Source organism: Macaca mulatta, chromosome 14 (assembly GCF_049350105.2).
Source record: "Macaca mulatta isolate MMU2019108-1 chromosome 14, T2T-MMU8v2.0, whole genome shotgun sequence".
In the NCBI taxonomy this organism is placed as follows: domain Eukaryota; kingdom Metazoa; phylum Chordata; class Mammalia; order Primates; family Cercopithecidae; genus Macaca; species Macaca mulatta.
In genome coordinates this window covers 125575001-125600296 of record NC_133419.1, presented here as the reverse complement: position 1 = coordinate 125600296, position 25296 = coordinate 125575001, and the positions used below count along the sequence as shown (strand labels likewise).

Here is a 25296-nt window from a genome sequence, read left to right as displayed (position 1 = left end):
TGTTTTTGTTTGTTTGTTGAGACCAGGTCTCTTTCTGCCACTCAGGCTGGAGTGCAGTGGTGCAATCACAGTTCATTGTAGCCTTAAATTCCTGGGCTCAATCTATCCTCCCACCTCAACCTCCTGAGTAGCTGGGACTACAGGCACATGCCACCATGCCCAGCTAATTTTTTATTTTTTTGTGGAGACAGAGTCTCACCATGTTGCCCAGACTAGTCTCAAACTCCTGGGCTCAAGTGATCTGCCTGCCTCAGTCTCCCGAAGTTCTGGGATTACAGGCATGAACCACTGTGCCTGTTCCAAAGGACATTATCATGAAGTAAAAAAGAAACCTCCAGAATGGGAGAAAATATTTGCGTATTTTCCCTGATAAGGGGTTAATATCCAGAATATATAAAGAAGTCCTACAACACAACAACAAAAACATAAACAACCCAATTTAAAAATGGGCATAGAATTTGACTAGATCTTGCTCCAAAAAAGATATACAAATGTCTAATAATGAAAAGACATTCAACATCATTCAACATTAGGAAAATGAAAATCAAAACCACAATGAGATACCACTTCACATTCTATCTTCACAATGAGATACTATAATGGCTACAATTTAAAAAAAAAAAAAAAAAAAAAAAAACAGAAAATAACAAATGTTGGTCAGCATGTGAAAAAACTGAGATTCTTGTGCATTGCTGATGGGAATGTAAAATGGTGCAGCTGTTGTGGAAAATAGTTTGGTGGTTCCTCAAAAAGTTAAACTTAGAATTAATTAGAATGTGATCCAGCGATTCCACTACTAGGTATATGTCCACAAGAACTGAAAACAGGTACTCAAATGATACTTGCATATCAATGTAAGTATTGATATGCAATACTTGCAGCATTGCTTACAATAGCCAGAAAGTGGAAACAACCTACATGTCTATCAACAGATGAATGGATGAACAAAATGTGGCGTCTACATTCAATGGAATATTATTCATCTATAAGGAGGAATGAAATTCTGATACATGTTACGGCACAGATCAATCTTAAAAACATTATGCTAAGTGAAACAACCATACACAAAAGGACAAATATATTATTATTCTGCTTATATGAAGCATATATAATAGTCAAATTCATAGAGACAGAAAGTTGATGAGAGGTTACCAGGGCAGAATGCAGAGTTATTGCTTATTAGGTACAGAGTTTCTGTCTGAAGTGATAAAATGTTTTGGAAATATATATGGTGGAGTTTGCACAACTGTGTGAATGTAATGTCACTGAATTGCATACTTGAAAATGGTTAAAATGGCAAATTTTATGTTATGCGTATTTTACCACCAAGAAAAGGACAATAGAAAAGGTAGAGTGTAGTTAATTATGTAATTTCTTATGTAAAATGAATTGAACTCAGAGAGCCCAACCAAACAAATGAAACCAGACTTCTTTCAAGCTCAAACTCAGTAACTGTAAATGTACACAGGCTTTGCAACAGCCTTGACTCGGGCTGAAACATGGAGTCACTGGGCACAGAGCTGCAGGGCTGAGGACAATGAACAAATGCCAGGAGGCAACGGTCAGGGATGCTGCTTGCTTTCTGCAGAGGTGCTGGAACCAGGTACCTGCAAACAGGGTGGGACTCAACGCATGTTTATTGAGCACCTATTATGTGCAAGGTACCATACATGAAATGGTAAACAGTGAGTAACCCGCCAGGGCACTTGTCCTTGGCCTGTCCTCTGAGGTCTGAGAAGAAGTTCCTTGAGCCCTGGACCTTGCCTACCCATCATGATGTCTTTCTTCACGGTTTGTTTCTGGTTTCAAGTGTAAAGACTGTGTAGATGGAAAAGTATTCTACAGATGCGGAATGGTTTTGCTGTCATTCCTATTATCACTGGGGATTTACTAGGTCTTCTTGGGAGACAGATGCCAGCCTAGCCAGCCTCCAACGCAAGGCCAGGAAAGCAATCAGAGGCTCCTGGGTGTGAGAAGAGGTTCTGAGCAGAGGGCAGGGAATGGCAATCAGCACAGGCAGGTTCCAGAGGCTCCAGCCTCTAACCAGCAAGGATCCCAGTGCTGCGGGCTATGCTCCCCTAGAGCAGGCTGCTTTCTTCTTTCCACCCGGGTGGACTCAGTGCCCCACCACGCAGTAGGGTCTTTGCTCATTATCTTGCTCACACACACTCTTGTTTATGGCTCCCCTCTCTCTGTCTATTCAATCCCACCCAACCTTCAAAGCCTGGCTCATGGGAGACAGGGTTTCTAATGGAAAAAGTTTGGATGCAGATGGGTCTGAATTCCAAATCACAACTTACCAGCTGTGTGGCTTGGGCCTTTGCCATATGTGAAAATGGGGATAGTCATCCCCACATTCCAAGCCTGCTGAAGGGGAATGAGTGTCAAGGGTCTGCCACACCATCCACCTCTTCCAGAAGTCTCCCCTATCCTTGCAGTCCACTTTCTGTCCTTCCTCTGAGAGCATCACTCTTATGAGTGTCGCTCATTTGGGAATGAGTCTTCTCTGTCCTGTAACATCTCTTGTGAGGAACTGCCCTCGGGTATCGTGACGTAACTCCTTCAATATTGTTAAACTTTCCATGGTTTCCATGCTTCTCTCCCCACTCAAACTGTCTGCTCCTTCATGTAGAGACCAAATCTTGTCATCTTTTATCTCCCTCCATGGTGGCTAGAACACAGTGGGCGCTAAATAAATTGAAAATGTATTTGAGGCAAATGGAGGGTCCACAGGCAACAGAAGAAACCCCCACAGGAAACAGATCACATTTGCTCAGAGTAATAGCCCATTCACATTCCCCACTCTGGATGCAAGCGTTCCCTGCCCACACTGGCACTTCACGAACACTCCATTCATTGAGCACATGAAATCTACTGATGCCCTCAGCTCAGCAAGGTCAGCTGTAGTGGCTAATCCAGAAAAATATTCGCTCTGAAAAAAATCACCTTTTTGTGAATTTTAGAATGTCTTTAGAAATGGTGTTTATCTTCTTAGTTTAGTTCGTGATCATTTAAAAGAGTCAATGTAAAAAAAAAGTTAATTAAAAAAACAGTCAGTGTCTTATGAGCATAGCTCACCCTCCATTAGAGAGAGGTGGCTCAGAGAGTAGGCTGAAGTGGCAGAGGGTAGCTGGCCAGGGATTTAACATACGTCACCAATAATCCTCAAAGCAGGCAAGCTACTTTCAGAAAAAGGATTCACTGCATGCTACAGCCACCATGTGCCTTGTCCCTTGGAGCTGAAAGGACTTCCCAAGCCTGTTGAACCAGGAGGTGTCTGGGCTAGGGGCCGGGAAAGCCTGGGTGCTGATCTTGGGATGAGTTACCACCTCCCTGGGCATCAAGGTCCTCATATCGGAGAAGGCCAAATTTAACCAGAGGCTCTCCGCGGTCCCTCTTGCAAGTTTCATTGATTCCCAACAGTAATGAGCCTTCCTATTTTCCAGAAAGTCAAATAAGCCAGGGAAAGGGGAAAAAGACACACTTAAAGCCCCAGGATTCTGGCCCTCAGCCCAGCCTTGAGGGCAGGGACAACGGCAGTTCTCCTATCTTCACCTCTCTCCCCACAAAAAAAATCCAAGGGTCCTTCCCCAGGCCCTTCTCTGTAGCTGCTGGCAGGCCAGGACAGTGCTATGAAATGGGCGAGGTGCCATGAATTTGGAGGAGCTGGGGAGGCCTGTTTCACAACCCAGCTTTCCTAAGACAAAGAGGCTATTTCTTCCCATCCAAACCCAACACTGGGAATAAATGTAATGGCTCAGATGGCTTAGCCTGTTGTATGTAACATCTGTAATATGCCAGGTACTTTATTTGCCTTGGGCCATTCGACTCCCAAAACAGCACCATGACATAGTTATTGCAGTCCCCACATTTACAAATGAGGACACTGAGGCTCAACTTAAGACATTCGGCCAAAGTCAAGGTGATGGTACACAGCTGATGGGAGATTTGAACCCTGGTCCGTCTAAAGCCAAAGCCTTTTACCTTTCAGTTAGATCTTCCATAGACATCTATCTGCCTGTCTCTGGGGAATTCAGCCACATAGAGGGGGCAATGGGACAGGCTTTAGTGGGTGCATGAGCCTTCAGTTCCACAACACTCTCTCCCTCTCTCCTGACTCATAGGGCAACAAACTGCCTGCCCAGGTTACCTGAGACGGGGAGGGGGACCCCAGACACAGACTTTCAGTGTGAAAGCCATTACAATTGTGGGCAAACTGGGATGGTTAGCCAACCTCCGACTGAGACTTCTTCGTGCTTTATGGCTCCAAAACAAAGCAAATGTAGTTTTAGAATGCAAACATAATTGAGGGACATTATCAGTAACTCCACTGAGGAGAGCAGCTTTAGGCCTGTCCCCTAGTGCAGCCCCAAAAAGCCAGGTCACATGATCAAAGAAACCTCACTGTGTCCCAGCTCCAAGCTAAGACTGAGGGTAGCCAGTCTGGGCTGAACTGGGGATTGTGGGAGGTGGACAGAGAAAGGAAGTAGTCTGTAACGGAAGGCAAATGGGCCAGATTCCTTAAAAACATTAAGCCATGAAATGCTCATTGCACCCCCATAGCATGGGGTTACTGGCCCATTTTACAGAAGGAGCAGCCATCTTGGCATTTTGGAGACCATTTAGAGGATCTTCTCTGAATCTCCCAAACATTTAAGAAGGCTAGATCCTGAGGGGCTCACCAAGAGACTCCTCTACCAAGCTAGGCAAAGCCCCCATGACACAAGCCCATGGGGAACTATTTCTATGGGAGAGAGAGGCCAGACCAGTGCCAAGTCCTGCTCCCAGCCCTCACTGGGCAGCTGGTAAATGATCTTGTTCAGGTCTGTTGCTCCCAAATGTATATATTAAGGGAGGAGACTCCTCCCTACCACAAGTCCCTCATCAGACACTCCTAACCACAGTTCCCTTCCACCTGAGGATGGAAAACCAGGAGGGCAAAGTCTCTCTCCTGCTATCCAAACATTCTGCTTCCTTCAGGCAGCACCTCCCCCAGGAAGCCATCCCAGACTACTCCAGCCTGCAGTGTAACCTCCTCCCTTGACCTCACTCTACTGCTTTGTAATGCATCTCGCATTCTTGTCTTGTGCTGTTATTTAACTTAATGTATAAGAGGATAGGTGCTGGTGAGAGACCACCTGGGTTCAAATCCTGGCTTCTCCTCTTACTAGCCGTGTGGCTTTGAACAAGTTGCTAAACCTCTCTGTGCCTCAGTTTACTTAAATGTGAAAGAGGTATGGCAACATCCCCATAGAGTCATAGTGAGAACTGAATAAGTGAATAGTCATAAAGTTTTCAGAACAGTTCCTGGTATGTGGTAAGCACTAGTTAATGTTTGCTAGCATTATTTGAATGTTAGCATTGATGTTAGTAAGCATTGTCTCCCTAGCTAAACTAGAAGTTCCTGAAGTGCAGGACTAGAATCTGATACTTCTTGCATTCTCCACCTTACGCAGACTCCACCAAGTCAGAGCTAAATAATCATTTCCTGTAGATTGACCTTGACAGAAAACATTCATTTTACCTCCTGGGAGAGAAGTATGTCTGCCTGTTAGTTGCCAATAGCTGCCTTTACCAACATCCCGCATGGTGGCCCAAGGAGCAGTGCCAGAGATCTTGGAGTGAAATTACAGCCCTTCAGGCCATGTGGCCCCAGAAGCAGAACACCGGGAAGCTGGAGACCACAGAGCAAACCCCCTTTTTCCCCAGGAGCTGTGTCATGCAAAAAAGCCAAAGCTTCGTGAAGAGTCCTGGAGTAAATCCCAGAGGCTTTGGTTCTCATTCTGGCTCCAAGCTCTGTGACCTTTCACAAGCCCCTGAAGTACCTCCCTGGGCCTCTGTTTACTCAGTTGTTAAATGAGAGTTGCTCAAAGACCAATGACTTAGTTCCTTCCAATTCTGACATTCCATGAGTCAATTTCAGAGTAAGGGTAAAAGCCTCTTTGAATGAACCTGACACATCATTTCACGAACAAACAGCTCTCCCCATTCATTCACTCATTCATTCATTCCACAAACATTGCCTGGGCTTTTACTACAGCCAAGTACTATTCCAGATTAGAGCAGAGGGGAAAAAAAAGAGACAGAATCCAACAAGCGCTCTAAAGAAAAATAAAGATGGAAAGGGAGAGCCAGGGAGGGGACAAAAGGGATTTCATTTTAGATGGGAAATGAGGAAAGCCTCACTGAGAAGATGATATTGGAGGGGAAACCTGAAAAAGCAAGCAAGCAAGCTATGCAGATATCCAGGGAAAGAGCGCTCCCGGCAGAACGACCAGTACGTGCAGGGGCCCTCAGGCAGGAGCATGCATGGCTGTTTCAGTTACAACAGGGGCGTCTAGAAGGCCCGTGTGCCTGGAGTGAGCAGGACAGTGACAGGACATGAATTGGGGAGGCGGAGATTCAGCCACAGGGTGGACTTTGGCTTTTGTTCAATTACAAACCCAGATCATCTAAGTTTTAACGTCAATGAATTTGATGCCATTCACATATATGCTGAGGGCAAAATACCTAATGCATTTGTTCATTTTTACCTCCACCCCCACCATCATGGATCTGCAATCTATTTATAATTTTTATTGTCATTATGTTCATTTAGGGGCAGAAAAACTGAGGCTTGGAAACATCTGTTTCTCTGTCCAGGACTATAGCCAAATGCTGGCCTGGTCTCCATGTCAGAATCTCAGACTCAGTTTACCCACCTCTCCCCGCAGGTGCAGCCCTGCTTCAGAGTCAGACTCCAGGGGTTCTCCCGCAAGCTCCTCTAAGGCACAGCTCAGTGACTCACACCTGACCCGCCCCTCTGCTGCAGCCCCCCGGCTGCCTGTCAGCCCTTGCAGGCACAGCCCTTCCTCCCTGCCGGGGGCCTTCAACCCTATGTTCCCCCTGCCTGGGACGCGATTTTCCTTCCATCTTTTCTCAGTTTTGCCTTATCTCCCTTCAGGCTCAGCTCAAACATCACTCCCCAGGGAGGCCCTGCCCTGCTCTCTCCAGATAAAATCTTCCTGTTGAAGAACGCTCCCACAGTGTTAGGCTCTTCTCCTCAAAGCTCGTGTGTCACTCATATTCTCACATTTATTCGTGTGATTTTTTAAAAAGTAACGTCTCTGTTTGCCATCTAACTGTGAACCCTATCAGGATAGAAGCCACCTGAGTTTGCTCACCTTTCCATCCCTGGCACCAAGATAATGCTGGGCACATGCTCAGGATACCTAATAAATACTTGAGGAATAAGTGAATGAAAGAATGAATAAATCCTCAGGCCTTCTGTTCATTAAGCCCAGGGGACACACGGTGGGACAAACACAGGGTTCATTGGTTGGTTCTACAGGTGTGGCCGGAGCCATGAAACACATGGGAGAGGGCAAGGCTTGAAGGCAAAGGACCTGTGCCATCCGAGCCCGACACCACACCGCGCACTTTACACCGGCTATCTCCTTTCGTTGTCCTGGCTGCCACTTGAGTTGAGAATTACTGTACCATTTTACAGATAAGAGAACTGAGGCTCAGGAGGCAAGTTTTCCTGGGTCATATAGCAAGTGTTTCTGTAGTTAAGCCCAGTCTTTGATTCTAAAGACTATGCTCTGCCCCAACTGCCCTGCCCTAGGCAGTTTCTTTCTCTCTTTCTTTTCTTTTCCTTTCTTCTTTCTTTTTCTTCCCTCCTTCCTTCCTTTCTATCTCTCTTTCTTTCTTTCTTTCTTTCTTTCTTTTTTTCTTGAGACAGAGTTTCGCTCTGTTGCCCAGGCTGGAGTGTAGTGGCACGATCTCGGCTCACTGCAACCTCCACCTCTTGGTTCACCTCCTGAGGCGATTCTCCTGCCTCAGCCTCCCGAGTAGCTGGGATTACAGGCATGCACCACCACGCCCAGCTAATTTTGTATTTTTAGTAGAGACGGGATTTCTCCATGTTGGTCAGGCTGCTCCCAACCTGAGGTGATCCCCCAACTCGGCCTCCCAAAGTGCTGGGATTACAGGTGTAAGCCACCACATGCCCTGGACAGTTTCTAACCCTCTGCCACTGATTTCCTGTGTGACCTTAGGTAAGTTACTGTCCCTCTCTGAGCTTCAGTTTCCCCACATATAAAATACGATGGTTGGAATGGATGGATGGATGGATGGATGGTTTCATGTGTCCTTTCTCGTTCTGAGATGTTCTGACTTGAAGATTCTATGCTTCTAAATTTATAAAATCAAAAATATGAGCATTAATGTACCTCGCTCAATGTCAAAACACAGTAGACAATTCACAAATGTTCATTTCCTCCCTCTCTCCCTCCCTTCCTTCCTACTCCCAGTTACAAAGATTCTCTGCTTCACAGCCCTCCTTGAGGCCACCTGTGCTGCCTGGTTCTTCCAGGACACCCAGAGCACTGCTTCTCCTGCTTCTGTGAAGCCTCCCCAGGCTCTGACATTGCTGTCCCAGCCAGCTCAGGATCTTTAGTCAGCCATTCTAGCTGTGTTCCCCAGAGAGGCCCACAGCCCACAGCGTTCCTGCTCGCACGTCCTCCTGCCTCCTGCCTCTGAAGGGGTACCTGGGTCCCGTGCAGCACGGTGGGGAGAGAGAAGGAAGTGACGGGAAACGAACTCACACATATGAGCACCTTCCGTGGCCAGGACTGGAGCAGGATCTTTACTGTTACCTCACTGAATCCTCTGCACAGGGACATTGTTACTCCAGTTTCACAAAATGGAAGAAACTAAGGCTCAGACAGGTTAAGAAGTTGCGCAGGATCACATAGCCAGCAAGCAGCAGAAGCTGGGCTTTAACCCCTGCCTGCCTGAGCCCAAAGCAGGTACCTTTTGCTAACTCTGACGATGCCCGAACCCTAGGCAGGAGGCCACTGGCTTTCCTTTTCATATCCATGTAACTGTGGATTTATAGCCCTTGTCACTTAAATCCATCAGTCTTTCTCTAGCCTCCCTCTGCTGCCTCTCCTCACTGCCCCCCTCCAAATTACAAGACTGCAAAATATTCACAAATTTCCCTCAGTGTTTCCAAAGGGAAGACACAGCCCTGGTCACTGCACCAAGTCCTCAGAAGACACTGTCCCTCTGTGGCTGGTGCTGAGCAAAATGGGCTGAGTCATTTCTCCCCCCATCACAGCTGCTGCCCATGAGGGCTTTCCAGAAATCAGACTTAGGTAAACCGTGAACATGAGCATTGCAAGGAAGCCCTAGGGTATCACCAGGGCCCTAACTGGGGCTGTAGGAAGAATGCGGAAGGGATGCCTGAATTTTCTAAAGGCTCCCTGAAAACCACGTCCTCAAGGAGCATAGGATGGCAGACGAGGGGGACAGGGGGTGTGGGAATTGCATCCTGCTCTGTGATGCGACAGGGAAGCTCGGGTGAGAGCAGAACCCCTGGCAGCATTCTCCTGGTGCCCGACTGTCTTCCTCTCACCTTGCTCTGCCCTTGCCTGGGATGGAAAACAAGGCACTGGGGAAGAAGGGGCTGGTCCACACTCTCCCTAGGAAGGGCCCCACAGGAGGGACAAAACTCAGCATGAGGTCAGGCCAGGCCAGCCCGAGGTGACTAGAGTTCCTGTGCCTGCTCTTACCTAGTGCACGGGAAGTCTCCCTTCATGCCTTAGCTTGAAGCTCCCTTCCTCCAGAATGCCCTCCAAAACCCCCCGGACCCCCACAGTAGGTCATGCTCCCTGTTGAGGCCCTCACAGCTTCCTGGACTTTTGGATGGCTCTTGTGGTTTAACTAATTACCCACAGAACTTGAATGTCTTCCTCTCCCATGGTCTGTGAGCCCTCCCAACAGGAACCCATCTGTCTAGTTCACGGTCATATCCTTAGCGCCTCCGCAGGGTCTGACACGTAGAAGGCACTCAGTAAAAATCTATCTAGTGAATGTGACTAGCAAGAAGGGAACCAAGGCCTGCTTCAAGCCAACAGGACCTGGTGGAGACCAACCCCCACCTCACCCCAGGCCCCTGACAGCCTCCCACACTGGATTAGATGGGAAAACCTACATGAGAACAACCACGGGCACTTAGGAGGCCCCAGTCCCAGCTGGTTGACTCTGAGCTTGAATTGGCAAAACTACCGGGTGCTCAGGGATCCCAGGGGAACTCATGCCTGCCACAGCCACAAGGAAGTCATGGAAAGCCACCCTGCCAGCTTTGAATCACCTAAACATGGTTGTCATCACGCTGTGAGTGAGTACGAGAAGGCGTGTGAATTTGTGTGTATACTCTATTTTAAACTAATAAGAAACATATAGTCTGTGCCACCCAATTTTCTCCCCCACATATTACATGCAAGGCACTGTGTAGGCGCTGTCATTTATGTTTATACAACATGTATAACACATCCACAGACATTCACTCACTTGATCTTCCCCACAGCCCTGACAGTAGGTGTTATTGCCACCAGCTGACTGACGGGGAAAGTGAGGCCAGCTCTGAAGGTCCCATAGTGAGCAGAGGGCTCTATCAAGGCCCACACCCATACCTGTTGCTTGTTCTACACTGGCCTGTCTCACTCATAGCTGGGTGACCTTGGGCAAATTCTCTTACCTTCTCTGAGCCTCACTTTTCTTGGGTCTACACTGATGACTCAACAAAATAGTGGTGACAGCCCCCAGCACAGGGCCCGGCACAGAGCCTACCACACAGCAAAGGAGCCTCCACTCGTCTGTGGCCTTCATGCTGGAGGTCTTGCACAGCTACCCAGAAATCACAGAGCTCAGGGAACATCCTTCTCCTGCCTTTACCTGCAAGCTAGCTGTGGCAGCCTCTCTCCCCAGAGCCCAGTTCCACCACAGCCAGGCCAGGGCCACCACAACCAGGACTCTGTGCAGCAGAAATGCTAGGAAGTTCCCATCACCCCTGCCAGCAGCCAGTGGTGCTCTGTGGAGGACTGCCTGGGATTGAAGCTCTCCTTCCTTCCTTCCTTCCTTCCTTCCTTCCTTCCTTCCTTCCTTCCTTCCTTCCTTCCTTCTTCTTCCTTCCTTCCTTCCTTCTTCCTTCCTTCCTTCTTCCTTCCTTCTTCCTTCCTTCCTTCCTCCCTCCCTCCTTCCTTCTTTCCCTCCCTCCTTCCTCCCTCCCTCTCTCCTTCCTTCTTTCCCTCCCTCCCTCCCTTCCTTCCTTCCTCCCTTCCTTCCTTCCTTCTCCTCAAACCCAATGGAAATGACTTTGAAAAGTATTCCAGGAGACCAGATGTCCAGCTTGGAAAGGGGCTTCCCCTACAATCTGGAAGTCAGCAGGAGTTAGCAGTCCTCCATCTTGCTGCCACTAAGAGGCTCTCATGAATGGAGGTGACTTCTCAAGGGATGCTATGCCAGTGCAGGAGACTAAGTCAGGTTCCTTGGAAACAGGCTCCAGGGAAGGCTGGAGGAATCCTTTCGAGCTCCTTGGCTTTCCTCCAGAATCTGTCTCACAAGTCAAGAGGGCCCCAGGGGACCGCTGCCCTACTATGAAACCAGTTCTTTCCGCCCAGGGCCGGTGGGTGGGGGGCAGAGTGGGAGAGGGGCCGGGAGAGGAGCTCCCTCCACCACCACTGTGTGGGTCACAGGGGAGCAGCGGTCTTGAGTTCCCACTCTGCCGGGCTCTCCTGCCTGATTTCTGTCCCCATGACCCTCCTGGAAGCTGGGGGACTCCGCAGGGTCCCTCTCAACAAGCACTCTCCCAGCCCCTGCAGACAAATAAATGAAGCCAGCTACCTCTGCAATATATCTTCCCACCCGCTCACCTGCCTGGAGGTAGACAGGCCTTCCCACTGCTGGGCTGAGTGTTCTCTGGTGTGCTATCACCTTCTACAAACTCATGGTGCCTGATGGACCTCGCATGTACAGCCCATACAGTTGTAGAAGAATAGACTTGAAAGGGGCCTTGAAGAGAGTCAAGGGTAACCTGCTTATTGTATAAAATGAGGATTCTGTAATCCAGAGAAGCTAAGAGATGAGTCAAGGTCAAAGCTTGTTCTCAATTTCACGTGCGTTTTGTTTGGTCTCCTCATCAAAAATATGTAGCTCCTAGAGGATGAGGCCACCGAGTGTTCCCCACAGCACGCTAATGGGCACTAATTAAAGAGTGGGTTCAGGCCACACCTATTGACAGGTGGATTCCTAGGGAGGAAATGAGAATGAGAACAAGCACCTGTCGACCCTGGGCCTGGGGCATATACTTGACTCTCTGGGCATCTGTCTCCCTGCCCTGGACCTGGAGATAGAGCTGACAATCTCCACAGAGGAAGGTCTCCTGGGAGGAAGGTAGGACAGCTCCTCAGAAGGAGGGGGTCACATCACATTCAGACCTAGCACAGGACTTGGAACAAAGGAGCGTCCATTCCTTAACAATGCACTGTGGACTGAGGACCATGAGGGGAAGCTCTGGGGTGGAGCTCACTTGCCACTACTCCAGCACAGACCCATTGTGCTACCCTGGAACCCAGAGAGACTGTGCCCTCCTCTTACCTAATAGGAATTAGACAGATGCTACCACTAACAGGCTAAACTCCCCTTGGTGTCTGTCGGGCTTGACATCTGTCTGGATTGTGAGCTGATGACCACGGGCATGAGCCCCCGAGGGAATTCTTTCCACCCAGGGGTTCAGCTTACACCTGGGCTGGCAGACCAAGGCAACACTGCAGCTCCACCGCCCCCACTCACAGCCATGAGATACCCCCTGCTCCTAAATCTACCTCTACCTCTTAGTGCGGGCCCTCCCAGCCCCACCTGAGACTGATGGCTTTGTGGAAGTAAAAAATAGATCTTCTAGATTTTGGTTTCCACAACAGTAGCTCTTTCCAGCATTTGCCAAAGATTTGAGTAACGGAGGAGATGAGTTCAGTTGGTTCTTTTATGAAAGATCCCAGGAGAGGAATAGGTAGAGCTCAGGAGTGGCTTGTGTTGTCTCCAGAAGGCTAAAGGAAGAACCATCATCGCAGAAGATAGGCCTGGGCTACCCTAAATGATGTGTTCCATCACTACAAACAGATACATCTGCACCCACTTCCTGCACCTGCCACTTTAGCCACTCCCTGAGCCCCAGTTTCTCTTACTTATAAAATGATACAATGCCCATTTTACCTGCTTCACAAGGCTAAGAGGCTCAAACAAGGGCACGTGAGAATGAGCTTTATTAGGGGAGAAGACTAATATTTATTCACCATGAGCTTGCCAAGTGCCAATCACTTACAGATGTTTTCTTCTAGAGTTTTCACAGCAGCTTTAAATATGCTTGGTAGTATTACTATCCTTACCTATAAGGCCAAGAAAATGGAGGCTCAGAGAGGTTAAGTGATGTGCACACTGCTTAGCTGTAGTAGAACCAGGGTCAGAACCCAGAATCTGACTCCAAAGCCCGTATTGCTTCCCCTAGCCCCACGCTGTCTCAACAAGAAAAGTAAACGTTGCTTTTTATGAAGAAGCTAGTGAGTCTTCAGACTGAAATTGCTGCCTCATGGAGCCAACCCCTATTGCTAGGACACATCCATTTGTCCCAGGCAGGCCATCAGAAGGGTCAGAACCAATCCCCAGCCCCCACACTGCCCTTAAGACTCTATACCACAGAGGCCAAGCCTCTGCAGTCTGTTGAATGTCATCATGATTCTTTGCTTGGATTTGCAGCGGTGGCGGTGGTTTTAATGATTGCCTGGCCACGAAGCAATCCAGTTGGGAGGAAACCCAGAATCCTGGAACTTTGAGTAGAAAGGGACCTCTGGGGGCAAGTTCAAGCTCCTCACTGGATAAGTGAGGACACTGACATACAGAGAAGGTAAGTCCCTTGTTGAAGGTCACATATCAGTCAGCGGCCGAGTCCACAGTGGAATCCACCATCCTTAAACTACCAGTCCCGACCCCATTCTCTCCACCATCCCGATCACCCTGATATCGATCAGCTTCATTGTTCCTGAGACAGAAGAGGGCTGGATGTGGGCTTAGAGTCTCTGCTCTCTCTGCTTAGGGAAAAAGGGGATCTTAGGTAAGAAAGCCATGTTGCAACAAGGAGTGAAGCGAGTTTGTTTGCCTCATGCACCAACTCACTGGTCTAAGTTCTACCCATTGAGAAGTCAACATGGAAAGGCCGGCTCGGAAATCCCTCGGTGTGTAAGGGAAACTGGACCCCAACAAGGAGGCCTACCTGGTGCTCCTGGGGCAGGGACAGCCCACTTCTGGCCGCCTGGGATAGGCAGAGGGGGCTGAGTTCCTCCTTCTAGTCCAGGCTGCTCCTTTGCAGTCCCCAGGACAGCGCAGAGCACCATGACCTAGGAGGCTCATGTTTCACTTCCCCGCTGGCCGGCCGCTCAGCCAGTCCTCCTCTAACACTCTGCAGAGACCCCCTTCCCCCCAGAAGTCTGCCCTGTGACTCCACTCTGTCCTGGTCACTCCACGTCCTGCCCCACTGTTGCCTCCTGTGGTTAACACCTGGTTGGTGGCTTTTTCCACGTCACCTCTGTCCATCATCTCTCATGTCTGTGTGTTGTATGTGCCCCCTCTACCGTTAACCCCAAACACCCCTCGTCCGCAAAGTGTCCTCAGGGTCTGTATACCTGTTTTCTACTGCAGCCGCTGCCAGGGCTGTGCACAGTGGGCAGCACCAGGCCACAGCATTGACTGGCTATTTGTGCAATGCTGGTTGAAGGTACCAGTGACCCGGGAAAGGGCCCAAGCCAGGTTCTGGGGAAGCAAAAGGAAAGGGAAAGGGATAATCCTCCAACTGGATCATCAGCTCCAAAATAACATGACAGAGGAGAGTAAACCATGATTGAGCCTCTCCTCTGTGCCAGACACCGTGCTAGGACTTAACGGATGCCCTCTCAATGGTCCTACGAGCTATGTGCTTTTACTTCCCAATTTACAAATGGGGTCACTGGATCGAAGATGTTAAGCAACTTGTCTAGATCCATATGATAGGTAAGAGCAGGGCTAGGCTCTAAATGAAGTTTTGCCTGATGCTAAATAAAGCCCATACTCAACACTGCCCCACCACAAGCAAGCTCCTTGAAGACAGACTTTATGGCAATGTGTTTGCTTTGTTTTTGCTGCTGTCTCCTCAATGCCTAGGACTGTGCTGGGGACATAGAAGACACTCTATAAATATTTGCTGAATGGAAGAACAAAGGGAATGGATGAATGCCATGCTGCCCCTCCCCAGCATGGCAGGACACCTGCCCATGATGCCAGATTACTCGGTTCTATTTCCAAGAATCTTCAACAACTATTTGTTCCCTCTCTCCACCTAGAAAAGTATCCTGTCTATTAATGTTCCTCCAAAAGCCATGTTTACTAGGTTTGGGATGGGGGTGTGAGCAGAGGCGTAAGTTGAACACAAAAGACTACATCCTAATGAGGTGGAGGATTTACAAGCCTCAGTGCCCTGTGACCTGCTGCTTCTGTGGCCGCTTTCTGGCCCATCTGGATCTGGCTCCTCCTCCACCCCAGCCTTCCCCCTCCCCCACTGGGCACCCCCACTGCCTTGACTGAGCTGTACTCAAATTGGCCAGGTTCCTACTGAGCAGAGAACTAACAGTTACGCCACCCACCCCAGCCCTATCCGAACCCTCCAGAGTCTGCTCTGGGCCCCAGGGCCAGCTGCTTTTCTCCACATTCCAGCCAAAAATAATACAAGAACGAAGCTGTTTGGTGGAGACTTAATCTAATCTTCGTTGCTTCAGTTTTAAAATATCCTGCCTGGTTTAGGGTTTCTTATTACACACAGGGATGTGTTTTTAGTGAGATAGGTCTTAGCAGAAACGTCCTTCTTGTAATTAGAAACCCAGGCAGGCCGGGCCTGCAGTGAGGCATCCAAGCCAAACAGCAGATCCCCCTGAAGACAACACGTTTGCAGCAAGCTCTTCTCAAGCTCTGCTTGACCACATGAGACGAACTGAGCTGTCCCAGGCTTGCTTTTCCCTCTCTCCTGGGGGTTCTGGACGGGAGGAAAAGCTGGAGTTCAGTTAGAAAGACTGTGCCTCCAACTGTTGCTCCCTCAATCTCCAGCCCTGTCTCCCACCCCCAATCAAAATGGAGACTAAGATGTTGCCCGTGACTGGCTGAGAAGGATATGCGGAGGAAAAATTACCCCAAGGAATCCCCACAGACTAGGGAGAATTAAAGACAAGCATTCCACCGGAGCCGCGTCTCCAGGATCAGAGCTAGCTTTTACAAATCAGACACCGGAACAGAAGGAGTCTATGAGCGCGCACACAGTTTTGTGTAAGTGCCGGGTGTAACTTCTTGGGCTTTCTGGCCCAGAATCTGCTTTGATCTGCCAGCAGAGACTGCTAAGAAAGGTTCAGGCCATGGCTAGCTCCAGACCAGTACCCACCCCCCGCCGCAGCCAACCAGATGTCACACACACCAGTCAGGGCTCAAGTCTTGCCTTCCCAGTGGAATAAAGAGAAGGGACTGCATTTTTGATAAGTCAGATTCTGCATTCATCTGATGCGTGAAAGCTATTCCAGGTAACACCATTTGGAAGAAGCGGGCTGGATCCCCCAGCTCAGCCAAAATTGCCCCTCTTGGTAAAGTGTAAATGGTTTTTGGAATCACAGCAGGCCTTTCCAGTTCTAGGATGTAATGCAAGGCAGGAATCCAGCCGCTTTACTATAGCCTAAGAACTGCTGAGAGTTGTGGGGAAGGTCCTGGAGCCAGGCGAGGAAAGAAAACACACCGAAGAATGTGACTTTGCTGCTGAGAAGCCTCTGTCTCCCATTTTCTTTACTCAGAGCGCAGCCTGTGCTTGATCGGGCCCATCTTCTCACCCTAGTGAGAACTGTGTGTGATACATTCTACTTTACAGATGAAGAAACCAAGGCCCAGAAGCTAGATGACCCCTGGAGTCATGCAGCCCAGGCAATAACAGAGTGAAAAGAGACCAGGCCACTAAATTTCAGCCTAAACACTAGCTCAGCATGCCGACCTGCCAACCTTGATTATCTGCCCACCACTTCCCTCCCTCCTTCCTCCCTTTCCCATCAGGTATTAGATTTAATTAAATTAGCAGATCCCCATCACAACAATCCTGGCCATGCTGCCTGGATAGAACCCAGCCCGTGGAGCTCCTCCCTCTAAATTCTGCTTCTCAATATAATTCAATCTTCAATAAGTCACAGATCTCACGTGAAGTGTTTTATACAAAGCATGGTGTGTTGGCTAGACTCAGGCTAACGTGGTTCATGATGATTTCATTTTCCATTAGAACTTCCTCAGTTTTTCCTCTGCAGCATCGTTTTCACCCTCTCCATACTCGGATCTGCGTTTTGTTTGATCCAGACACTTGGCTTCACATGCCGTCACCTCCAGCAATTGCATCACACGTTTATATATATCTTACAGCATCGCAGTCCTTGTGCCACACAGCATAGGAAAAGGGAAAACTCATAACAGCCTTTCTCACCCTCCTCGAACTAATTTAGAAAATGTGCTCCAGATTAAATAAATCGGGAACAAAGTCTGAGATTAGAGATAGAATTTCGGAAAGTAGGGAGGGGGGAACTAAATAAATAGCAAGAAGTCTTGCAACATGTTGGAAGCCTATAAATTTTATTGGTTGTTTCTTTAATAAAAACAAATTCAAATGCTAACAACGCAGTATTATTAAGACTCTAACATTTAGACATCTAATTTTGTCCTGCTCCGCTGCTGTTTACGTTGCATGTTGGATTCGCGGAAGGTAAGGAAGTCAGGTCGATCGGTCTGGTTTGGTTCCTAAACCAGGCTAATAGAGACCCCTTTAAAATCCAGCCGTTTTGCTTTCTAGGCATGCCTTGGTCTCTAATGAGTTACAGCCCAGGTTGAAGATGGACATGGCAGAAAGAAATTTAACACACACTCTGGTGCACCCATAAACTTCAAGGCCAAGGGAGAGGAGGTATGTTTCCAGTTAAGCTAGAACTCCATGAATTCAGGATTCTCCACTCACAAGACAGTAATTCTCCTTATTTCATCACTAACTTACTTCAAATGTGTTTATACAATTTATTGCTACTGAACTTCCAGGCAACTGGTGTAGAGTTAATGAAACCCAGCTTGGAGAAGCTTTGAGCTTTGAACAACTAACCACAGTTTAAATGGTTATGACATGCGGTCAAAGCCACAGCCTGAGCCCACTGCAGTTTCTGTGTTAGGACCTAGTCAAAAACCTTGTCATCTCACCTTTTGTGCCAAACAGACTGAAAAAGCAAAAAGCACTGAAAACCAGCCTGCCTTGTTCCTTCTCAAGGTTCCCAGCCATTTAAACACGTTTATCTTACTAAACGCGAGGCGAGCCCCTCCTCCAGCCCCGAGTAAATATTTTAGTTGCAGTTGGAATTGGCAGCTGGGCTGAAATCCTGAAATCCAGTTTGGGTTTAATTGAACAGGGTCATGCCTACCTAAAGCAATGCTGGGAGAGGCTGCTGAGGAGGCACCAAGCAACATTTAAAGGCAGACTCAGTGACAGCCCAAAGGCAACACAAAAATGAACAGATGAAACCGGACTGGAAAAGAAGCAAACTCGTCTTACAGAATCACTTGGACATTAACTTTTATTAATTCCATTGTCACATGGCAACCTCCCCCAAGCTGTGTCCATGTGGGAACTCCAGCAAGCTCCCTCTTTTTAAACAGACCCATTTTGGAAGAGTAAAGGGGAGGTACTGGATTTGCCACTGCCGCACAATAAAAGCCCCTTTGGAAAGCAGCACTTTCATTAACTTAAAGCAATCTATAGACTTTAAAGCAGAGAGCAGTAAACTCCCAGAGCGGATCATAAAACAGCCAGTATCAAGTTGGGTATACTTCAGTGCAATTCGCACGAGGCATTTTACTGTGAGCGGTGGTCGGGCCCATCTCCCTCCAGTAACCCCCTGCCCCTCATTCTGAGCAGCCTCTCTTTCTCTTGGCTTTCATGCCTTTCCCGCTCACAAAGGGGAGGCGGTGACCAGGGAGTCTCCGTGGGGTCACGGCTCCCTCCCCCCTCGGGCTCTCAGCGGGAGAGAGCTCTCACGAATTCCAAGCCTGCAAAACAACAGCCTTGGAGCTCCGCGGCGGCAGTCGCCGCGCCCCGGGCCGCTGAGGCCACTCGTGGGTCGTGGGTCGTGCGTCTTCCGTGTCCTGTAAGGGCTGTCTGGCTCTCCCTGCCAAGGGTGCAGGGGGCTGGGAAGGTGGATTTAATATTAAAAGGAGGAAATCTCAAATCTTCCTCCCCTCAATACCCTCCTCCCCCCGCCCCCCCCCACACTCTTTCTCTAGATGCCCAGAGAATAACCTACCTCCCTGGTCGGGACCCCTTCCCATCCCACACCCCAGAGCTAGGCCTAAGCTATGGGTATGCAGCCGGAGTGGGAGATTATGAGACCAGAAACGGGACCCTCCCTCCTCGCTTCCACCAAGGTTCTGGGGCCTCAGAAGGCCAGAACGGCAGAGAGAGCAGGAGGGCAGGGGCAGGGGCTTTGGGTAATAGACCGTGTTATGTTTGAACACCATCATTCTCAGATCTGGGGCGGGGAAGATCGTCTAATCTGCCTAAAATGCGAAGCTTTTGGCTTCCACCAGTTATAGAGCATTTGAAACCCGAAAAGCCAATATCCTGAAGTCTCAGGAGAGATGACAGTAGGGCACCCCAAGCTTCCTTCTCCCCCGGGTGCACCAAAGGCCGGGTTTGTGGGCTTCTCAGCCCGGCGAGGGTAAGCACAGGAAGCGGCTCCAATCAGGGCACTGGAGTTCGAACCAGTCCTACCCTGGGCCACAGCCCAGACTCCCGGCCCACTGCGGCACCTCGCTGCTAGCGCTGCCCCCACTTCCCCGCCTTTATCGCAGGCCGCGGCCCCTGGGGGCCACCGTTCCCGCCCCGCCGCGCTGCACCCGCAGACCCAAGTGGCTCCTGGAGCACTCTGAGCCGCCTGGGTCGGGTCCTCCGATCCACTTCCAGCCCGGCGAGGCTGCCCTGCCGCTTCGCCCAGAAGGTCTCTTCGATCTGTCCGCTTCCCGGAATCGCTCTCCTAGGACCGGGTCCTGTGTGGCCCAAGTCCTCTCCTCCTAAAGAAACACTTTCGGGGGGAAGCAGCAAAAATTCGGGGCTCCCCTGCCACGGCTCAGATCAACTACTTTCGTCGCTTACCTAAACACTTTTTCACACGCAGAGGTCCAGGACCCCCGCGTGCGACCCTCCCCAAATTCCAATAGCCTCGACCACAAGAAAAAGCTGTGATCCTGTTACTGAATCCTAAAAACGCCACCCGTTTCTCCAGCCCCCAACTCCGACCTCCAGCACTCTGCTCTGGCCGGCGTGTAAACTACTTATCGGCCCTTCAATCCCGATTCCGTAAACAGTCTGGATCCTATAAACCAAACTCTAGCCTGGTCCTAAAACCCAGCCCTAATTCAGGGCCGATCCACAAAGCGTCTACCCCTCAGTTCCCAACCAGAGTCTACCCACCGCGCGGAAACCCCCGGCTCCGCGGTGAAGAGCCCCGGGAAAGGGCGGCCCATTTCGCTCGTTTCTTCCTGGGGATCGGGAGCCAGGAAAGCCCCGTCACCTAACCCGAAAGAAATGCAAACTTTGCGCGGCAGATTCGGGACCCTGACCCATCCCCCTCAGCTCTCCGCTCCCGAGCGCTTTCCGTCCCCTCTTTTACGAACTCATCCCCTAGTTCTCGAGCCAGAAGGGCTCCCGATTCCCAAGCCTCGCGCGGGCCCCTACGCCCGCCTCACCAAAGATCCCCAACAATCACGGAAAGCCGGTGACCCTACACATTCTCGCTCCTCCCTGGGTGAGGGTCCCTGCGCGTAGTCCCTCAGTTCCTGGCTGCCCGGACCCCGCCGGTGTTCCCCTGTCTGCACCGATCCGCCCGCAAACCCCCATTCGCCCTGCCTCTCCAGGCCCGGCCGGCCGCGGCCGCGGCTCCTCCACTCCTTCGGTCACCCGGCCCCAGCCTGGGACCGCTCCCGCTTCCAGCCGCTGGAAAGCAGCTCTAGGCTAGTGGCGCCGAATAAGCGCCGGCCCCAAGGACGCCCGAAGCCGGGAGAAAGAGAACCTGGAGCCTGCCCGCGGTTCCCAGCCTTGCCCCGCGGAGCGCCCAGCCGGGAGCCTCCGGCACCCGGTCTCCGGCCGGCGTGCCTGTTCCTATTCTGGGGTCCCCTGGCGCTCCCGGCGCACAGCTCCCCGCCCGCCAGCTACGGGGTTGGGCCCGCGGCGATCCGAGTCCGCAGCCAGGCTCCTTGCACCCGCGGACAATGCGCGGCCGGCCACGGGCCCAAGCGCGGCGAGGCGGCGGCGGCAGCGGGTCTGAGCGCTGGCCGGGCAGGGAAGCGGGCGGCCCGCGGGGCTCTCGCAGCCTCCGTGCCTGGCCCCGCCGCCCCTCACGCTGCTCCGCTCCGCGCTCTCCCGGCGCTTCCCCAGCTTCTCTCTGTACGCTCCCGCCGTCCCTCGCTGCTCCCTGCCTCCCTCCTCCCTGCTGCCTCCCTCTCTCTCCTCCCTGCTGCCTCCCTCTCTCCCTCTCTCCTCCTTGCCCTGTCGCAATGAATAATACTCTGGCTTGGGGACTGGAATAAAACACACGCGCTCTGAGGCAGCCGCCCGCAGCAGCAGCCGCCGCCGCGCCGCCGCCGCCGCCTGCAAAAGCGTCTCTGACATGGAAATGAATGACAGCTTACCTGATGCCAATCTTCATCAGACTGACACCGGCGTGACAACACAGCCTATACTTCCCAGCACTGCTCGGGACGTCAGCGGCACAGGGACCCGCCCCCCGAACCCCCCCTTCACACCTCCCCTCTCCCCACTCCCCCTTTCTCCCCACCCCCCATCACCCCCACCCACTCCCGGCCCGGCCGCTGCCAAGTCGGAGGAGCCGCTGGAGTGTCTCCCTCTACTGGAGGCTCTCGGGCGGCGGGCGCGGGCCTGCTCCTGAGGCGGGGAGGCGGGCGGCCTGGAGAAGCGGCTTCACTCGCGAGGAGCCTCGGATGGGGAGCACGGTGGACCCCCAGGAACTCAGGAGCACCCTCCCTCCTCCATGCCAAGTCCCCCTTAGCGAACAACCGGGGCCGAGTTCCAAGATTTCACCGGTGCTGAGGGGACTGAGATGAGGTGAGATTTTCTGTGGACCCCAAGAGAACTCCCCAGAAATGATGAAACTTAAAACGGGCAAGAAATCCTTCCTTCCACCAGCACTCCCCCTCCCCCTTTCCTGCCTGGCTGGCCTCATTTTTATGATTGCATTTGAATAATTCTCATTACCCTGGCCCCAGAAAAGGTGTTCAGATGACACTCTGGTTAGTTATTCCTGGTCTCAAGAGCTTTTTCTGCTGGGGGCTTCCCGGGATGTCTGGTTCAAGGTGGGGCAGAGGGAGAGAGGAAAGAGTGGAGAGGTTTTGTCAGTATAGTACTTCTTTGCAAATGTCAGGCAAGCCTGCTCTAAGCCACTGCTATTTTCATTCTAATAAAAAGTCCTCAAGAAACTCAGTGAGTTCCCAGAGTTCTGGGGGCTGAGGTGCAGTCATATAGGGAGAGACCAGCTGGGCTGTTTCAGCCTGGGCCTGCTGGGGTGGCTTCATCTACATCAGGGCGGAAATGGGCTCGTTATGTGCTGTCTACAGTGGAAGACAAAAGCAGGCATGTGTAGACCCACAAGTGCCTCCGTTCACTCAACAGAGATCACAGTCCTACTACGAGCCACACACCAGAGCACGCATGCTTGCTTCCACAACTTAGCACATGGCCCTCCGCATAAAGGGACAAGAGAACCCCTTCTGCCTCTGGAAGTTTGTTTCTTGCTCCCCATAGAGGAGCCCTTTCAGCCAGTCAGGCAGCCATTGATCCTCTGACCCCAGGCCAGGCAGGGGGCCTGGATGAAGCCCAGACAAAGACACCGACATAAGCGGGAAAGCAGAAAGTGAAACCCAGCCACCGGCTTTTCAGTAAAGAATCTGACTCAAGAAGTCGAAGCTGACCCTGAGCTCTTCTCAGGCCTCTGGGTCGCTGCTCACCTGCCTCCGTCATGGGCAAGGATGAGAGCTGTTAGCGTTGCCTGGCTCAGGAGAGGCAGCTGAGATCCTGCTTACATCACATCCCAGATACACACACTACTGTTTGTCCAGATCCTCCCAGTACCCCCAAATCCACCCTCCACCGCTGCTTGTGGGAGAAACTCTTCAGTGGTAGCCCCCATTATAGACCAAGTAGAATCCTCTCACCTTCACACACAACCTCCAAAAACTTCACTAGGTGGATTTATGTCACCCTAGCCTCTGATCTGATCAGAGTCTCTGGCTGCTGACAGCATAATCGCTATTATATATTATACATTGTATAATAATATAATAATAATGAATGCACTTGCCCTTTTTATGTGGTACAGAAGCGGCCAGATTCTCCAACCCAGAGGCTGGAGGTCAGGCTGCCATAAACTCTCAGAGGGAAGCCCTCTTCAGATAAGGGAGGGGGAGGGGAGATCCATTTGTCTCTGCCCAGGACCTCTGGAGGGAGGGGTTTCTCTCTTTCCCATGGCTCCCAGTGAGTTGCTACAGCCTGCCGAGTCAGAGGGGAAAATCAGGCTGAATTCACTCCATCAGAGAGGTGTCAGTGAGCCATAAATAGGACCGCAGGCAACAGCCTTGCATCACTGATTTACACCTGTCACACCCCTCGTTTTCTGAAATCTAGTTCAATGCCCAACACTTTCCTGATATGGGAGCTCCATTGCCACGAGCTATTAAAATTTTTGGAGTCTTTAAATATTATGATTTTCACTGATACCTTTTTGGTGCTTTAAACTGCACATCGTAGTTTTAAGTAAATATATCTTGCTTTGACTATTTTTGTCATTTGCAAGAGCTTAAAAAATGATTATCCAAAATATAACCATCATTTTTATAATCACGGAAAGCAAATATTTTCCCTGCACCCACCAGAAGCTCTGCTGTGTGCTAGCACTAAGAGTAAACAGCAGAAGCAAAGAGGCTCCGGTTATGGCTCCTGTCCTCAAGAAGCGTTCATTTGTTGAAGAAGACAAAGCACCAATATGTAAAACATTAAGTAGCGATAATACAGGAATCAACAGAAGACACAAGCTAGTAAATAATTAATGAACAAATGAGTTGTCAGTACGTCAAATTCCTTGAGTTCCACATCTCAGTTCTGGCTCTGTCAATGAGTAGAGAAGAGATAGAGTAGAAATTAAGAATTCACTACAGATACTCTACAATTTCTTCCCCATCATCCCTCTGAGGATGAAGAAGAGAATGGAGATGAATGTACATGTTGTATTGTATAAACCGTCAACACACTGACATTATAAACAAATAGAAGTTTCTACAAATCCTAGTTATCACTCCTAAATGTTGGAGTTCCTGTTTGGTTCTGGGCCCTCTTCTCACTCTACCCGCACTTTATCTGTGGTATCAGCAGCCCACACCAGCCCATGCTGTCTCCTCCAAGCTTCCAATGTGGGTGATCAACGGCCCAACTGAATTCTGCCAATGTCACACTATGAATAAAAATTTAAGACCTGGCTGTATTGGTTTGCTCAAGCTGCCATAACAAAATGCCACACACTGGATGGATTGAACAAGAGACGTTGATTTTCTTACAGTTGTGGAGGCTGGAAGGTCAAGATCAAGGTGCCAGCAGAGTTGTTTCTGGAGAGTCCTCTCCTCCTGGCTTGTGGATGGCACCTTCTCACTGTGCCGTCGCGTGGCCTCTTCTCTGTGTACACAGGTAGAGACACAGCTCTGGTGGTCTCTCCCTCATCTTATAAGGACAGTCCTGTTGGATTGTGGCCTACCCTTATGACCTCGCTTAACCTCCCTAAAGGCCCTGTCTTCATATACAGTCACCCTTGGGGGTTAGGGTGTCAACATATTAATTTGGGTGGTGGGCACAATTTAGTTCATTATACCCCCAACTACCAGTTCCCTTCACTCTCAACTTAATTATTTTTAATGAATATTGATAGATTGTGAGTTCCCTGAAGATGGGGACAATATCTGATTTCATCTTAGGATCCCTAAAACCTGGTCTGGTGCACAATCCAGAAAACATATTAAAGAAATGCTTGTTGGATTGAACGGAATGAAACATATTTCTCCATCATTGTTCCAGTCCTAGTTGACAGACTTGTCACCAGCCACCTGGAATATTTTGATTATTTTCTAAATGGTCTAAATGCCTCCAGTATCTCCAATCCCTCCTGTACACTTGCAGAAGGATGTTCTTCCTAAAACAAAGGTTGGATCACACCTTGGTTTCCCCTGAAAATCATCAGTAGCTTTCCATTGCTTATAGGATTTCACCTGAAAAGTTACTGGGCCTTATAATAAAAAGAAGAACCTTGAATGCCACACTCCTTAGCATGGCCTTCAAGT

General features: G+C 50.1%; 1 protein-coding gene and 1 long non-coding RNA gene across 4 annotated transcripts in view; one reads left to right on the top strand and one right to left on the bottom strand.

Moving 5' to 3' along the window:
* PKNOX2 (PBX/knotted 1 homeobox 2) overlaps positions 1-21614 on the bottom strand; it is a 269178-nt gene extending 247564 nt beyond the window's left edge. For all 3 annotated transcript variants that reach the window (XR_013404364.1, XM_015116040.3, XM_077964597.1), the window contains exon 1: positions 21589-21614. The gene's annotated coding sequence lies outside the window, so the exon portion shown is untranslated. The remainder of the gene's footprint in view (positions 1-21588) is intronic.
* A 138-nt stretch (positions 21615-21752) lies between these two features.
* The window catches only part of LOC144334487 (uncharacterized), an 8042-nt gene continuing 4498 nt past the window's right edge, over positions 21753-25296 (top strand). The window contains exon 1 of the long non-coding RNA XR_013404370.1: positions 21753-22021. This is a non-coding gene — a long non-coding RNA (uncharacterized LOC144334487). The remainder of the gene's footprint in view (positions 22022-25296) is intronic.